Source organism: Euprymna scolopes, chromosome 9, assembly GCF_053919585.1.
Source record: "Euprymna scolopes isolate OS-2025 chromosome 9, ASM5391958v1, whole genome shotgun sequence".
Lineage (NCBI taxonomy): Eukaryota > Metazoa > Mollusca > Cephalopoda > Sepiida > Sepiolidae > Euprymna > Euprymna scolopes.
In genome coordinates this window covers 1,137,501-1,154,605 of record NC_136490.1, presented here as the reverse complement: position 1 = coordinate 1,154,605, position 17,105 = coordinate 1,137,501, and the positions used below count along the sequence as shown (strand labels likewise).

Genomic DNA, 17,105 nt, shown 5'->3' with positions numbered 1-17,105 from the left:
AAAAACAAAAAAGAAAACAGAAAAACGAACGTTAAAACCAAAAAATGTGAAAAATGGCTTAAATAAGCCTGTTTCGATATTAAAATTTAAAAAATCGGTGGGTACCCGGGTGTTTTTGGGTGTGTGTGGTCGGTCGAGGGTGTTAATGAAAACCTAAGAATAAGCGAAGTAAAAAAAAAAAAAACAGAAAAACGAACGTTACATGAAAAATGGCTTAAATAACACTGCTTCAATATTTAAATTTAAAAAATCAAAAAAAAAAGAAAGAAAAAAAGAAAGACATCTCACACCACGATTCGAACCCAAAACGTTTAATGAACCAACACTTTAATCAACTGAGCTAACACGACGTACATGGAATTTAGTCAGTTCTTCAACTATTTAAACTAAATCAGGTCATGACGTCATCTGACGCATGCATAGAACCGATCTCGTCATGAGAGGACGGTTTTTGTTGACCCCCCCCCCCTGTAAAAAATTGTCGATTTCAGGGTGAAAAAAATTTACGTTTTTGGCCAATTTTTCGATATTTTTCGGGCGAAGGATGGAGCTTCAATATGATAACAAGTTTGTGAATTTTTGTTCTGTCTGTCGAAAGTTTTTAGCAGAACACAAACATACATACATTTTCGCTTTTATATATATATAGATTTTTATTCTCACGTTTTTTAATCTTATAACCTCTGACCTTCAGGTCAGTCTTATCAATCTCTGGAATCTATACAGAATTTCAAACTGGATTCATTATTTAATTCACAGGGTTGATCATTCTTGCAAAGTTAGGGTTCAAAGAGTTAAAAAAGGAAAAAAAAAAAGTTAAACTTTTTCTTTTTCTTTCTTTAATAAATTTTTCACATTTTTTGTTTTTGTTGTGCAAAGAACTTCCAAAAGAAATGTTTAATTGCTTTATTCGCAGAATATTTTAATGAAATCTAAATTTCTAAAAAAAAAAAAAAAAGCTTAAATTCACTTACTGCATTTATTTAACAGATAGCAAAATGATTATTTTCTTTTGTACTTTTTGAAAGACCTTAAGCGGAACCGTCAGTCAGCGTAATATGTAGTTCTAACGTTTTTGTTTTTGGATACTTCAAAAAAAGTCAACGGACTGTCAAAGTTTTGTGAACTGATACCACGTGACCAGTTTCACTTTAGTTTTAGAAATATTTCCTGAAACAGCCTTCGTTCGGAAAATAGAAAGTACATATATTGTTCTATTAAACATTTTATTGTTTAAATAATTTGATTTTGCTTGTTTTATTTATTTTTTTTTTAATATAAAGGTTGACAAGACGCTTTTCATTTACTAATGTGATTTTTCATTCATTTACTAATGGAAGAGTGTCGAAAAAAAAAAAAAAACTTGCCAAAAGATAAGCGCCCCCCCCCTCTTAAAAAATCTTTTTTTTTTTTTAGTCACCAGTTGGAAAAACCACTGATTTTTAACATAATTTACTTGCAATGAGAGCACTGTAAAATCTTTTTTCTCTAAACTTTTTCATGGACTTGATGTAGTTAGGCTGTTTTATACATAAATAAACTTCGCTTACAAATGAAAACAATGTTACCTCGCGGCCCCTAAAGTTTCAGAGCAAGTGCGAACAGATAACTAATCATGGGCCTCGAAGTTTAGAAACAGACAGAAAGCACCTATGTATGTGACGGAATAAGAAAACTCATTAAGATAAATAAAGATTACCTTTAAAGTAGTTAATAAAATTCTTGTACATCATATTAAATATGTTAAGTTCTATGAGGTTTTTATCATAAATTTTTGACAGCATTAATCTCACTTCAAACAAACAGTGCAACTTAAAATATAAGAGAATCGTAATGAAAAATCATAAATCTAAGGTATTTTTTAACGATGCAATTCCGATTCCTCCCAAAATACATAATTCTTATGATTAACGATTGCGATTAATCGTATCACCACTAGTTAGAATACTTTAAAAAACTCATTTGTAAAAGTGATATTCTCTTGAAGTGGAAGGTTCAATTCTTAGTGTGGGCGACTGAAAAATACAATTGTGAATTACTTAGGAGCTCTATTCAGTCATGGCTGATGGAATGAGAGCATGCTACCCCCCGTGAAGTAAATAAAGGGTTCTGTTCGAAATTGCGTCCAAATTCCTGAGTTTGATAGAAAAATTCCCGAAAGATACACTTGAAGAAGGTTGGAGGTTACGTCGACTGAAATGTTGTGAAAATGCCATTCAAAATCAGAACAGTAGCCTGAAGAATCCAAATAATACGAATAACTAATTCTCATCTAAAAAATTCAGAAATATAACATTTTTTAATTTTGTGTTTTTATCGAATTGCTCACACTTGAAATTGTGAATTTTAATATTCATAAGATGCCCTTAAAAATAATCCATAAAATATTGAATATTCATAAGATGCCCTTAAAAATAATCCATTAAATATTGAAACCTTGTGAAAAACATATTCTCAGCCGAAAGAAGGAATTTAGTGTAGACTGAGTTCAGCAGTGAACGCATATAAAGGGAAACATTAATATGCGTGCATATTCGTAACAGACACAACATTGCATGAAATTCAAATCCACAGCAAATTACCATCAATTCCAAAACTCACTTCTATATTCTTACTGACCCAATTTTATTAAGGGAGGGAAAAAAGTTCTATTCCATGCCTAAAAGCCATTTTGTTGTTGTTGCAAGTCTAATTTCTCACGTGAAAAAAGAAAATCCCAAAATACATGCCCATCCTCATTTCAAGACATTTCAGTCACGCACAACAAAACTTGAGATTGAAACTATTAAAAAAAAAAAAAAAAAAAAAAAGGCGCTCCTGTCGTTTTGTCATCCATCCTTTTTTTTTTTTCATACACTTTCTTACACAACATTTTTTTTTTCATACACTTTCTTACACAACATTTTTTTTTTTTCATACACTTTCTTACACAACATTTTTTTTTTTCATACACTTTCTTACACAACATTTTTTTTTTTTCATACACTTTCTTACACAACATTTTTTTTTTCTCATACACTTTCTTACACAACATTTTTTTTTCATACACTTTCTTACACAACATTTTTTTTTTTTCATACACTTTCTTACACAACATTTTTTTTTTTTCATACACTTTCTTACACAACATTTTTTTTTTTTCATACACTTTCTTACACAACATTTTTTTTTTTTCATACACTTTCTTACACAACATTTTTTTTTTTTCATACACTTTCTTACACAACATTTTTTTTTTTTCATACACTTTCTTACACAACATTTTTTTTTTTTCATACACTTTCTTACACAACATTTTTTTTTTCATACACTTTCTTACACAACATTTTTTTTTTCATACACTTTCTTACACAACATTTTTTTTTTTCATACACTTTCTTACACAACATTTTTTTTTTTCATACACTTTCTTACACAACATTTTTTTTTCATACACTTTCTTACACAACATTTTTTTTCATACACTTTCTTACACAACATTTTTTTTCATACACTTTCTTACACAACATTTTTTTTTCATACACTTTCTTACACAACATTTTTTTTTCATACACTTTCTTACACAACATTTTTTTTTCATACACTTTCTTACACAACATTTTTTTTTCATACACTTTCTTACACAACATTTTTTTTTCATACACTTTCTTACACAACATTTTTTTTTTCATACACTTTCTTACACAACATTTTTTTTTTCATACACTTTCTTACACAACATTTTTTTTTCATACACTTTCTTACACAACATTTTTTTTTTTTCATACACTTTCTTACACACCATTTTTTTTTTCATACACTTTCTTACACACCATTTTTTTTTTTTCATACACTTTCTTACACAACATTTTTTTTTCATACACTTTCTTACACAACATTTTTTTTCATACACTTTCTTACACAACATTTTTTTTCATACACTTTCTTACACAACATTTTTTTTTCATACACTTTCTTACACAACATTTTTTTTTTTTCATACACTTTCTTACACAACATTTTTTTTTCATACACTTTCTTACACAACATTTTTTTTTCATACACTTTCTTACACAACATTTTTTTTTTCATACACTTTCTTACACAACATTTTTTTTTTTCATACACTTTCTTACACAACATTTTTTGGCAATGGTTTTAAAAGTGCATCTGATGTTGAAATCCCAATTTTAGAGTTTTGGAGTCAACTCTCAAGTCACCATTACTCCCATAAAGCGTAACCCGACATTGATACATAAGTTTTCATTAATAAATTATTGAGGCTGATCAGTACCAGGTGTTTGACTATTTGGGAATATCTGACGTCGTACGTAGGAGAATGTCAACACTTCCCTACCAGAATTGCGAAAACCTAAAGACTTCATCTCACCCGATCAGGATATACGCAACTGGGGAATTCTTGTGAATTTGATATTCCCTAGCCGATTCAACCCATCTAGGATGAATGCCGTTTCATTCCATACCATTACTCCCAGGTTCACTCTGACCCAAAGTGGTAGCACCCGTCTAATGTATTTTGGGCAAAACACTAAACTGCATTGGGCACAATTGGGAAAGATGTTTTTCTCTAGTTTTCACCAAAATTTACTTCACTAACTTTTGTAAACTTTTTAAAAGTGTTGGCACGATTAATCAGAATTGGGAATAAAAAAACAAATTTTTTAAAATTGGAACGTTTTTTGGAGGATTAGAAAAATTTGTGCATATTTTCCGATGCCAAAAACGATTCTTTTCATTGGTTTTATTTGTTTATTTTTTATTAAAGCTCAATATTCCACAGCTTGTATTAATGATGAAATGATAATTATTTATTGATTTTAAACTGCCAGTTAAACTAAAATTTATAGATCATCTTCATGAAATGTATTTGACGCTTAGGAAATTATATGTACATATTTCATGTTTTTTTTTTTTTTTGCAGTAACTAACACTCCCTCTCCACTAAGATTAAAAATGTATACTTAAAAATTTTAATGATTGATTGATTGATTGATTTTATGGCATATCAACCTATGTGGTCATTTAAGGCCAGAGTCTTTTATATACATTAATAGTTATAGGTTTTATGTATGTATCTGGTGTTCAGTGTCTATGTTTATATAGTTAGATAAGGTATTTTTTTTTTTTAATATTTTGTTGAGTAACCCTATTATCTTCAGATATTTGAGAAGAGTAGTTGGGTCTACATGAGTGAATATGTCTTTTACAGTTTTTTCATTATATAGATTCAGTCGGTTTGTTTTCAAGTCTTCGCATCTTGTTAATATGTGATTTACTGTGTATGGTTCCTGGCAGGGTGTGCAAAGTGGGGCTTCTTTTTTGAGTAGGTAGGAGTGTGTTATAGAGGTATGACCTATTCGGAGTCTTGTTATTATAACTTCCTCCTTTCTGGTCATTCTTTTGTTTGGTTTCTGTTTTCCTATGGTTTCCTGGATTTGGTATAGCTTGTTTCTAGCGCAGGAGTTCCACAACTCTTGCCATGTGTTTCTAATATATTTGTTAATGATTTGTTTTAAATCGGTATGAGGGATCTTATCATTGGTTATGGTCAAATTTAGTGTTGCTTTTGCTGCTTTGTCAGCTCTTTCGTTACCGTTTATGTTGATATGACTGCGTATCCAACAAAAGAGAATGTTTTTATTGTTAGGAATATCATCAAATCTATTTAGGGTTTTGATGATTATTGGGTTCGTTAGTTTCCTGTTTTCCAGTGTTTCGAGTACTGATTTGGCATCTGAGCAGATCATGAATTGTTTATCTTTAGAAGATTCTATAAGATCGAGTGCCATACCAATGGTTGATACTTCGTCACTGTAGATCGATGCTTAGTCTGGTAATCTTTTGATTAGGATCATTTTATTGTGTGTGGAATCTGATCAAATTTTGAAGAATAATTTTTTAATAGAATGTATTTTTTTTTTTCCATAATTGGGACCCTAACAGGTACTACCACTCCGAGTCAGAGTGGACCTGGGAGCAATGGCAATTAAAGGGTGGCTCCACGCTCCCCAAAGCCCGCAAACTGGGGCCTCATCATCAGATATAGTTTAAGGTCATATCCAGAACCGAGAAGTAGGAAAGGAAAAAGAAAGGAGGGGGGAGGGGAAGGGGCTGTTGATTTTGTTTGGTTTTTGCAGAACATAATTAAGTTTTACAAAAGAGAATAGAAAACAAAAACAGAAATCGATGTAGGTACATTTCGTCTCAGGAAGCCAATAGACAGCCTGATCTGGTAGGACCAGTAAAAATTTTAAAGAATCTGAATCCGTAATTGTATCGGAATTGGGAAAAATATTGGCATCATCCCATCAGTAGTTTTTACCAACCCACCCCTCTACCTCAACCGTCTTGAACTCATTCAGGAGTAAGACCCCAATTTAGTACCTGTCAATGTCCCCAAAACTATCGTTTACACAATTTTCACGAAAAACAGACATATGTATGGTTTTGTCAAAATTGCCCAATCACGGTTGATACACCATAAATCTCAACCATTAAACTTTATGAAACTAATCTGACATTAAGATATTTTGTCATTTTATTTAAAAACAAAAAAAAAAAATGAACAGAAATTAAATTCTGATACCTCACCTCAAAAGTAATGCGTTAAGAAATCTGAAAAGAGGGTAAAATTTAACCTCACGTGTGGCGTAGACGGTTATTCCCAACTTTATTTTGTACTAAGTAAAAAATATATTGAAACATATTTTACTTTAAAAATAGGAATGGTTATAAAATCTTTTATTTTATTCAAATTAAAACAACGTTTCTATATGAACTTTCGTTCTTGACGTTATTCTCGCATTGCCTACGGACAGTTCAAACATTTCAAAATACAACCCCCAGATACAACGCACGGCTTCTTACAGACTTCTTTCTCAAACTTTACAACATGGCAAGGAAGAAGAAAAGGAAAAAAAAGCAAGCAAAACAACACACTGAAGATGGAGTATACCTCTGAAATATATTTGTGATAAATTTCAAACAAGTAAAATATGTTTATTTTCCTTATATTACGTTGTAATTTGGTTTTCAAGCGCACTTGATGCATATTTTATTTTATTCAAATTAAAACAACATTTCCATATGAACTCTCATTCTTGACGTTATAAAATCAATTTGTATATTTCTTACCAAGCAACCTTTTTATTTTTTTTCCAAAAATGTTTTAGTAAAAAAAAAAAAACACTTGAATACTATGAATTTCATGTTATTGACAGCCAGTGTTTAGTTGGCACAGATCACAACCAAATTCAATTTATGATTTTTAGAATATGACATCTTTGTTTCATGACAGGTACATACAAACATTTTTGTCTATTGTATATATATAAGTTGAATTCAATTTATAAGAACCAAATTCAATTATTAAAGGATGTGTAGTGACCAGTCAAATCAAGTTACTTGTCATATAAACAGAAGAATTTTATACGGCTGGAATTTATTCGTTGCAGAGACAATTTGATTATGTCACCGAATGTCTATGCAAGTCTGCATTGCGCAAGGAAACGTTGTAATGTGTCACTTTGACACACAAACTTACGGGACTAAATTTTTATCTCTTCATGTATGAATACAGTAAACAGGTTAGAACGTTCTGAGAAAGCTAGTATATAAACATTAACGTGCCGAAATGTAATTACCACAAGTCACCATTAACGCCACCCATGGTTATCAAATACACCAGACTTTGTCTACTAGACGTAAAACAGCATTGCCAAGAATACCAAAGTCTAGGCAGTGTTTACTCAAGACACTAATATCGCTGCCCACAATGTCCCTGGAGTTTAAGCCTAAAGGATGTTAAAAACTACCAAATTCAGACCGCCTTTCTGCAAGTTCCAGCAATGATTCCGTGATATACAGTCTTATGCAGCCTGAATAACTCGCTCAAAATTATCACTGTGCAGATTCGACTGCTAGTACACAAAATTGGCAACGATTAAAGTGTCATATAAAAACTGCAAACAAACGAAATATTCTATTTCTCACTAAGGAAACTAACACAAGCAACAATGAATCAATATTCTATGCTTATAAACTTTTTCTCCTTAGTATTTTACGTTTTAAAGTTTTCTTTGCTAAATTACATTGATATTAATACCTTCCTTAACATCAGAGGATTTCTTCAGTTACTAGAAACTACCAGCCATACATTCACAAGTAATATTCTTTCTCCACTTGGATGATGTTCCCGCATTTTTATCATCTAAAAAAATACACATCTCACCATATCATTAACGGACACCAATCTTTTTAATTTCGCCAACATGGGGAGACAGCATATTCAAGAAAGATTGTGATTTGTACCTATACCACACACAAAAAAAAAGAAATGATCTTTTGGTTAATAAAAATTTGAAATGCTTGTAATTGTTTCCAGGTCGTCCTATTTACTGAGGTATTTTTTTTTCTTTCTTGCTAGAGAAAAGGGGTTTCGACCCATGCTCTCGACTTCATGAATTCAGAGACCAGTCAATCCATCTTCCCTTTACAAATGTATAATTATCACAAATTTATTTGGAAATTAAAAGCTCCAGCTAGAGATTTTAATTTTCGGAACCCCAAATTAACAGAGATTAGAGCATTCCTGTAATGATCTGATTGATACTGATTTTGCGGTGGGTGCTAGTGTTGTGCAGTTCTAGGAGGTTAATCCTCCTAGGCTCAGCTTTCTCTCTTTGAGAAGGGGTTAGTTTATTGCTTAGCAATAATAAACTAACCATACAGCAATAAACTAACCCCTGAAGTGCCCTTATCGAAGAATGTCGACAGGGCTACCCAGACACTTTTTGCAGGTCAGAGTGCCCATTTTTGTGAGACCTCCTCACAGGCACTGACTTTTCAATCCCACTTTCCGACTCAACCCTGGTGTCTCAGTTCTTGCAGTGGAAGAGAACTAAATACCTAAAAGTTCAAAAGTTAAATTATTAATTGACTTGAGATGACATTCACCTCCCATAGAACACACAACGTTCCAGACGAATGCATGACGGTCGGCAGCAGCCAAGATAGTGATGGGCAGCCAAACCCGGTACTAGCGGCGAACACCAGAGATTTGTGGAATGGAGGTAAGTTTAACATCAGCTTTGATGATACAGTTTATAGGAAATTGTAAAGAATCCATTTCTATAAAAAATGGATTCTTTACAGTTTCATATAAAGTCTGTTCAAATTGTCCAAATGGAAAGGGAGATAATTAGTTGAGAATCGTTGAAAATCGTTCATATAAAATGAGCCCTTTCCTCCTCTCAATGTAAACTAAAATACTAGATGTAGCTATTAAGCAAACAACCTACGTAGATGATTTCCAGAAAAAAAAAATGCACTTTTGATGAAACTTTCAGTAAGTAAATCTGAAAAAGTTTGATTTCTGTTAAAAAACAAAAATATGAAAAATGCAAATATTTCAGGATTAAAATTCAAGTGGGGCGGGGGGCACTATAACATAATAATCTGAAAGAAATGTGAAAGTTGGGCTCCATTTCTCGCAGCACCAACGCTAAGGTCAAAGTATCTTATTTCAAGTTCATTCAGTCACACAAAAGCAGCACGCCATCTCTTTTGATACATTGTTTGTGCTATCAGTTGTAAGTTATTTGCATATTGGAACGCATGTTCATTATGCTATTTGGCAGAAAGGATATCTACTTCGCAAATGTTTCAACAAAGAACTATATTATCATTTGTAATTGTTGCATTTTCCATTGTAATAAAACAGTGAACCTTGCACAGTGTATACAACTAAAAGGAAATAACAGGAGATTAGGGTTAGAAATCGATTAGAATTCCTTTTTCATTTCATGTAAAACTGATTGGAAAATTATGATTCATTGGTTAGGTAGAATCAAATATCCCAAAGAAAAGACGTTTGTTATTCCAATCTATGGTTCTCTCTTACCAAACTTTCACAAAAAAAAAGAAAAAAAAAAAAAGAAAGAAATACTCGACTAGCTACAACCACTATAAACAATTTTCCCCATTCTCTACATGTGCCTAAGCCTAAATACAGATTCCATGAACAAAGTTTTTTTCCGAGAACTGACCACCTGTGGGACACTATTCTGCTGTCCTGCTTGAATACAAAATGGTAGTCTTCAAATCCAATGTAAACAAGTTCTTCTTGAGCCGTCTCCATAAATAATCAAATTCTACACTATTAACAATTACTACACTACAAAATTACATTCATTAACCTTTATCCTCAGGCCTTGATACATGATGACTCCCAAGTAAACCAGTGAAGCATGCAAGGTCCCCCATGAGTGCACAATGAATGAGGCATAAAAAAGTGACTAAGTTCAGCATTTGCCCCCCCCCATTTCTCATGTCCGGTATGGCTGGACCAAGAATGGTAGGTACTTGTGCATCTATATTACAGCATTCAAATAGCATTATTTAGAAAGCCATTCTTAACATGGGAAGAGTAGAGTGTTTTGTAACTATTCTGTACTTTCACTTAACAATTTAATAAAATATCATAAAAATTAAATTTAACTTGAAAATACAATTTAAAAATTTGATTGGGTTTCCGAATGATTTTAATGGCGCTCAGTATATTCTGGCGGCAATTTTGATTTTGTTGTTGGGCCTATAAAAAAAATTTTTTTCAAGAAAAATCTTTAAAATGTACGTTACCTGTTAGTGCATGAAGATGTCATGTTCCAAAAATCACGTAAATCGATCAAGTAGTTGTTTTTTTTTAAGAACAGGGCTCTATGGACAAATTTATCTTTAGTTGACCTTTGACAACTAAATATTTTCGTTTACTAGTCAAACCCACATGATTTTTGGAATATGACATTTTTGTTCTGTGACGAGTATGTACATCATAAAGATTTTTGTTTTTTTTTAATAAGTGTAATTCTAAATATGCAATAAATTTTATGTGGTACTCGACATTCTAATTTCTTCAGATATTTTTTTTAAACGGCCCTCGTTAAAAAAGTATATTGTTCTATTAAACTTTTATTATTTAAATAATTTAACTTTGTTCGCTTTATAAAAAAAAAGTTGAAAAGATATTTTTCACTCAGAGTAAGCTTTGGAAGATTGTCAGCAAAAACAATACAATCGCCAAAAGATAAGCGTTTCATTATTTCTAGTCGCCATTTTGAAAAATCACACGCAAATGCGACTGTTTCACTCGCAATGTAGAGCCCTGAAGAAAATCAAATTTTATGACATTTTATTGAAGGATTAGTGCGCCATCTTAATTTCAAACGATAGGCTGGTAACACCTTTCGGGAATGTAGAATCAACAAGGAGGGTGTTTTGTAATTATTCTGTAATTTTAACAATTTAATAAAAACAGATATCATAAAACTTGAATTAAACTTAAAAATACTAACGTCAAGGGTGTGAGTTCCATTATAGAAACGTTGATTTAATTTGAATAAAATATGTATCAAGTGCGCTGGAAAGCCAAATCACAACGCAATATTAGGAAAATAAACAAATATTTTACTTGCTTGAAATTTATAATATGAATATATTTTGTAGCCAAACTCCATCCTCAGTATGTTGTTTTCTTTTTTTCTCTTCTTTCTTGCTATATTGTAAAGTTAGAGAAAGAAAAGTCTGTTGTCTCTCTTTTCACAGAAAATTGGGTAAAAATCGCCTTTTTCTTAGATATTACATGCAGGGGACATAATTCTGAAGTGAATATTTTAAATTACTTATTCATATAGGCACGGCCAAAACGGAAGGAGGGAGTAAGTTTTTTTTTGACAAAATCTCTTTAAAAATCTACCAAAAATCAAATAATTATCCAATCATTACAGAATTTTCACCAATTATTAAGTGCAGAATAAACTTTATAATGGTGTTTTTTCATAATCGATATTTATATATATTTTTGCCTGCAGCCCTTTTCTTTATTTGTGGTTACAAGTATGCTTAAAATAATCAGTCAAAACTGAACAAAATATACTGTATTGTGGGGTAGAGTGAGGATTGTAGATAAAAACGACAAAAAAAACCCACACAACCGTGCACGTATCAGATTATTAGGTTGAAAATCCGAATTTTGAATGTGTTTAATAATTGATCTTTTGTGTTTTGAATGTGAAATTTGTTAAATATGTTAATAATTATTCTTTCAGATTAGATAAAAAAAAATATATACACATTTTTATTATTTTTATGAAAAACACTACTTTTAAATATTTGAAAAATAAATTAATAATTTTCTTTTAGTGAGCCAAATATTGCTAATATACCATTAAACAGGATATATATAAAAGCCAAGTACATCCAAGGATGGAATACTGTTGCCATATCTGGGCAGGAACTGCTAAAAACAGCCTATCCTGCCTTGACAGAGTACAAAATAGACTTCGTGGCTTAGTGGGGGATGCCTTTTTCTCTACCCTGCAACCTCTCTCCCACAGAAGAGACGTTGCAAGCATATCCTTGTTTTATCGTTATTTCTATGGCAGGTGCTCGTCTGAACTCCAATCTCTGGTCCCCCCTCGCACATCTTTCACGAAAAACACCCGTCTAGCTGAATCCACTGTGAAAAATTTCCCCCACTCTATATCTGTGCCTAAATCAAAACGCGGATTCCATGAACAAAGCTTCTTTCTTAGAACTGCACGCCTGTGGAACTCTGTTCCGTCTGCCTGCTTCCCATCGGACTACAACTTGGATGTCTTCAAGTCCAATGTTAACAAATTCCTAATGAGCCGCCCCCTTAAGTAAACACTTCATCAAATCTTCACACTAACGTACTGTACTTGCAATAACCCTTATCCCTGAGTGGCTTCCGGGCCTTGATAAGTGGTGATCACTGTGTAAAAAAAAAAAAATACTTTGAAGAATCGATACAAAAAAAAAAAAATATCGATTAAATAATTGCACATATTGCTAAAAATACAATAATTTCTTTTGGCAATTTATCGTTACATGATATTTCCTCACCTTTGGTAGACCATAAAGGCCTACAAACAGTTTGTATTTACAAACAGTTGTTATCTCCTCCTTTTCCTTTTTGTTGTGACTTGCACTTGACATAGTTTAAAATATAGGGGACTTGCATTTACTACACCCTCTTGTCTAGAAACACTTGGTCCTGATGGCAAGCATGATACTAGATGCAGAAGTTGTCTTCAACACATATGATTCCTAGTATTCCCTAAATGGTCACCCATCTGGTAGTGGCCAGTCTCATTGTTGCTTAACTTTAGGTGTTAAATAGGCAACATATATACACACACACACAAACACACACACAGAGTGTAACCCGGATATAAAAGACTTCTAATCCGGTCCTTTCGGCTCTCATATCCAGGTTATGAAAAATAAATTAAACCTTTATAAAGTTGATTCTTCACTTAATCATCAAAACAAACGTTAGAAATACAGAACTAAATGAACTTCAATTAGTTCTGTAAAGGCTACCATAGTTTCTTCAAAATTATCATTAAATTTTGGAATTTTTTAATTTCGCCATGCAAAATCTATAGAGTGATAAAAGATGGAATTATTTGAAATTCAGGTACTTATAATATTTTTACATATTCTTATAGCAAATCATCTTAAATCTTATTTAGACAAAAAAATAAAATAATTGATTTAAAAACCTTTTTAAAAAAATATTATAACTGTTATCTATAGAAACAAAAATGGCGGTGAATGGTGTTTTTTTTTGGGGGGGGGGATTTAAATTTTAAAATTCTATTAAAAATAGAAGAAAGTTTTATATTATACTGCTTTTCATATAAAATTCAGGCTTTTATTTTTCTGGATAAAAAAAATTGCTCACAAATAATGGATTTTAATAGATTTTAATTTTTAACAAATTTTAATAGATTTTAATTTGTTAAAAATTAAAATCTATTAAAATCCATTATTTGTGAAAAAAAATTAAAAAATGGTGCTTTGCACTTATTGATCCACTATATATATATATATATATATATATATATATATATATATATATATATATATATATATATATATTTTAATAGCATTTTCAAGTTTAATTAAAGTTTTATGATATCTGTTTTTATAAAATTGAACACCCTCCCATGTTAAGAATGGCTTTCTAAATAATGTTATTTCAGCATGGATCAATAAGTGCATGAATAAAAAAAAAAACTTAGTTTTTCTTCCATTTTTCGGTTGTGCCTCAATGCCTCATGGCTACAATATTTGTTGTCTATAGCAATGGACGTTTTTCAATATTTGTTGTCTATAGCAATAGACGTTTTTCTTTTTTTTTACTAAAAACACAATAGCACTTGTTCTACTCAAATTTTTGGTAGGTACAGGAAAAAAATGGACGAATAAAGATAGGGGGATCTAGTTTTGAAAGCCGATTTATCATAATTTTTTTTGTAGGTTTCAGACTACATTTTGATTGTATTTGAACGATTAGAGACTAAAGATAATTTCCAAAACGAAAAAAATATTTGTACACATGAAAAGAAAGTTATGAAAAATGTTTTCACGGCGAGCTAACCAATTCAGCTAAATTTTGAAGTTTGTACAAAAAGTAGCTTAATTAGCGCCCCAAAACAAGTAATTCTGCCGTTCACAAAATCGCAACAAATGAAGTTTTGTTAACACGATTATACGGATCAAAACGCTGTTTCAAAATGAAGTTATGATATTAAAAGGAGGTAGGGGTGCCAGTTCCCCCCCCCACACACACTCCTAGACGTGCATCCGTACATTTCTACTCTAAATGTTTGTATCATTTTTATTATTTTTTAATTTAATTATATTTTTATGTTCTATTTTTAAATTAATTTTTTTTTTAATTATGGTTCAAGATTATATAAAAATTATGTTACGAAAATTTCACATTCATGCGAGCAAGAAAAGTATTAAGAAATCTTGCATATAAAAATTATGCGAAATCTAATTTTAAAAAAAAGTAGAAATATTTTTGCTATTATAAGTTTTGTGTGAAAATATTAAATAAACAATTCTTAATTCAATGGTAATATCGGCAGTTTGAAAATGAATTTTGTCTTCGAGTTATATCGAATTCATTAATACGGAATTTAGGGGATTTTTTTCGTAATGTTCCTGTAAAAATTAAATAATTTTTTTTTTAAATTGTTATAATTTACGATGTTTTATTTTTCTTAAAAAAATGTTCTGAAAAATCAGAACAGTTATGTCACGTGACATGTCACACCGGTGCTTCTCCCATTATTAATCCTTTGTACGTTGACTTGTCTTTGGTTGCAATTATTTATTTTCACTTGTTCATTTCTTTGAATTTTGTCTTTCTTTTGTTTGTTTTTTACTTGTAGTTTTTTTTAAATTTTTTTTTTTACTTGTAGTTTAACTTGCTTTTATATTTCACCATTTCGTTTTTTAGTAATAAATGCTTCTCTACATTAAAAACCGACCTTGTTTCTAACTCTGCCCTCGTGGGGAGGCAAGTAAATAGGAAGTAATATGGTGGCTAAAAAACGTTTTTCGACCTCAATAAAAGCATTACATTGCATTTAAACCCTGAAGAATTTCGTCCATGCAGTGCACTGCACTGGCACCACTGCACTGCAGTGCAGTGCATGGCCCATGCAGTCATGCAGTGCACTCTTGTTGTTCCAAGTTAACAACTAGCCATTACTTGTGTTTCAAACTTCAAAAAAGCGCATAAAAATAGTAAAAACACTAAAGTGTTTTCGTTTGTCTTTTTTGGAAGGGGTGAGGTGAGGCTGGCTGCGCTCCTATTATCCCAAAGAACTAGCAATGTAAACACTTTGCAATATTTTTCAATAATTATTTACAAAAATTTTTCTTTACAATCAATTTTTATTTAAAATTAAGAAATTATTTTCTAAAATATTTTGTTTATATAAGTTTACACTTTGTTTTGAAGTAAAATTAAGAAATTAATTAAAAAAATATTGTCTATATCTTCATTGAAAAGGGTTACTTTTCGGTAGCTTCACCGGTTGTTAACCTAAATTTTCTGAAAGTCAGAACGAAGCTCGTCTGCGGGACCTACTTATCTAAGCTGTACCGTTTTTTTTTTTGTTTTTTTTCTGACTACAGAAAACCATATCTTTAGTAAAGGTGTGTTTTGTTTAATCAAAATAATACATTTCCACTAAGATTTAAATAAAAATAATTGGTTCATTCTGTGATCATTATTTTATAAACACTGAAAATTTAATTAAAATTGGTTAATTTCCTGATATTTGGTGAATTTTTAAGTAAGGGGAGGAGTCAAAATGTTTATACATTTTGAGCATCGGCATTAATTTTACACGTGCCTAATTTTCGGATATATTACTATTTTCGACATGACAATTACTTACGTAATATTGTTTTTGCTTAAAACAATATATTTTTAGAAATCGGTTTGTCGACTATATCTTAACAAGCGCCAAAAACATCAGTGAGAAGAGAATAAAAAGAGAAGACCTTCACGAGAAACGAGTTCAAAAACAAAATCGTTATTAAAAAGAGAGAGAAAAACGTGAATGGCGCAGATACAATCGTCAGAAGAGAGAGAGAAAAAAAAAAACAAGTACTCACGCGTGTGATTTATAATAAAAACCAGTATTACACACAAAAATAACGATGCTAGAATTGGCGCAGATCACGCCAAAACATGATGCGTAAATTCTGAAAGCGCACGTGTTTCTATTATGTAAATTTGAAATGAAAATCAAGGTCTTACAGAAAGTCGTTTATTTTGTAGTACGGAAGCCCATACACAAATTCTCGCAATACGGTGCAAATAGCGCAGGGGAGTCTGAAATTCTAGCCTCGTTTTAAGTTTGGGAAAAGTTAGGTCACGTGGTAATCTGTCGACGGTCTCACGGCAAATAAGTCTCTTCTATTTTGATCCCCCACATAAAATTACAACAAAAAAAACAACAAAAAAAAAAAAACATGCCCCCCCCTCCAATTTACGACTTTTTCAGCGATTCTTGGGATTCCAAAGGTGAGAACAGCATGACGCTATCAATATACCCCCATCCTCGTAAGAGAGTGTTTATGTTTATGTTACCGCGCTATTTTTTAAATAATATTTTCAAATTAAATTCAATTTTTACATCTCTACTATTATATAAAAGCCACTTTTTTTTCTTTTTTTTTTTTTTCATGGAAGTCACCACTTATCAAGCCCCGGA

At 31.3% G+C, this 17,105-nt stretch overlaps 1 protein-coding gene across 3 annotated transcripts in view; it reads right to left on the bottom strand.

Annotated features, from left to right (window-relative positions):
- The window catches only part of LOC145284423 (putative cytosolic iron-sulfur protein assembly protein CIAO1), a 78,870-nt gene that overhangs the window by 50,785 nt on the left and 10,980 nt on the right, over nucleotides 1-17,105 (bottom strand). Inside the window, exon 1 of one of the 3 annotated variants that reach the window (XM_080133218.1) lies at nucleotides 16,504-16,744. The exons of 1 other annotated variant lie outside the window; for it this stretch is intronic. The gene's annotated coding sequence lies outside the window, so the exon portion shown is untranslated. Of the gene's footprint in view, nucleotides 1-16,503; nucleotides 16,745-17,105 lie in introns of those variants that run through there. One more of the 3 variants, XM_080133220.1, reaches the window with a different exon arrangement.